The sequence below is a fragment of the Notothenia coriiceps genome, unplaced genomic scaffold (genome assembly GCF_000735185.1).
Source record: "Notothenia coriiceps isolate Sejong01 unplaced genomic scaffold, NC01 NC01_scaffold00037246, whole genome shotgun sequence".
NCBI lineage: Eukaryota > Metazoa > Chordata > Actinopteri > Perciformes > Nototheniidae > Notothenia > Notothenia coriiceps.
In genome coordinates this window covers 26563642-26565168 of record NW_011369947.1, presented here as the reverse complement: position 1 = coordinate 26565168, position 1527 = coordinate 26563642, and the positions used below count along the sequence as shown (strand labels likewise).

At 38.7% G+C, this 1527-nt stretch overlaps 1 long non-coding RNA gene across 1 annotated transcript in view; it reads right to left on the bottom strand.

Annotated features, from left to right (window-relative positions):
• Window positions 1-1286, bottom strand: part of LOC104966204 (uncharacterized) — a 6458-nt gene extending 5172 nt beyond the window's left edge. The window contains exons 1-2 of the long non-coding RNA XR_800643.1: window positions 1235-1286; window positions 1087-1143 (exon numbers count right to left, since the gene is read on the bottom strand). This is a non-coding gene — a long non-coding RNA (uncharacterized lncRNA). The remainder of the gene's footprint in view (window positions 1-1086; window positions 1144-1234) is intronic.
• Between the last annotated feature and the right edge of the window lie 241 nt (window positions 1287-1527).

Sequence of the window (1527 nt, the reverse complement as noted above, 5' to 3'; positions counted from 1 at the left end):
ACACACACACACACACACACACACACACACACACACACACACACACACACACACACACACACACACACACACACACACACACACACACACACTTTCTCATGTGTCTGGGGTCACATTCTCTGTCTTCTTACTGTGTTAAATTACACAATAAAGTCACCAGTAAATCAGTTTTCCTCGTGCAGTTGTTAGCATGTCCCAACTCAACAGATAGTTTTGCATGTTTTTCAGTTTTGTTTTGCGTAATCGTTCCACCTTTCGATGCCAAAACAGTTCCCAAAGCGACTTCATTTCAGTTCTACTCAAGAAGAAATTCCAAAGTTGATCCAAGGTTTCATTTATTCTGCAACCACAGTTACAGTAGTCTGAGTCAGACGAACCATGAGGGTAACTTTGAAAAATACAGCCTCTTTAATGCCAAGTTCCCACTGTATGTTTTCGCCAATTCAGTAAGGAAGCTCAGTTTCCATCCATCAGTTTTTATGTGCATTTGCAATTGAAAATATGAGTGGATTTCAAAAAACACTTGAAACGCACTTGCCTGAGAAGTAAAAGATGGTATATAACGATACATATATAAAGGAAACAATTGTAACCTAAACTTAGCCAATAAATCCTTTACGTAGATGAAGCAAATTAGTTTCATGCCCACTCTTTGGAACAAGGAAATAAAAGTGACGTTTTCAATACGTGCCTCTCTCCTTTCAATCGAGAAAGCCTAGTTTCAGCTGAACTTAGAAAGCTATTTTTTGTTACAGTGTAGGAGTAAGGGACATTTTGTTTTTTAAAATAACACATCTTCTGGTTATATTTTAAGAACTATGACTAACAGCTCAGCGAGTGACTCACAAATTGAAAAAACATGCTCAATCAATGCAGTGACAACATGAACACTAGTCTGCTCGGCTGTTTCTGGGTTTGGGTTACAGCTTTTTAGGAACCTTGAGCTGTGCATACTGTAAGCTCAAACTCTGACCCTCTCCACAGGGCAAATTCCTTCATCTCCAGCCCACCAGCCAATTTAAACGTGTACCCACATAAGAAAATGGGGCTATATTACAGAAAGTCTCCAGCCAGATGTGCACATACCTGCTCTCCTGTCAAGTTGACCAGAGACTTCAGGTCCTTTCCATTCAATATGGACACCTAGTGCGACGGAAAACATAGATTATTAAGGTATACTGCATGTTTATACTTTAAAATGTGTTTTTTTCTGTTAAATATCGAGATTCCTTACTACACCATAGAGCATGAGTCCTTTAGGAACTCCTGTGATGAAATCTGCATCAAGGAAAGCAAAGGTTAAGAGTAGGGGTGCACCGAATGGGAAATTATTGGCCGAAACCGATACCGAAAATAGGAAACAGTTGGCCGAAAACCGAATGCCGAAAGGCCGAAAATGATTAATAGATTACATACATTTTTTACCAATGTTGTTCAGCTACCTGATTATGGAAAAAGACATGATTATGGCAAAACTTAACTTAAATAATAATCACTATTATGGGTCCATAAAACATTTATTCAGCA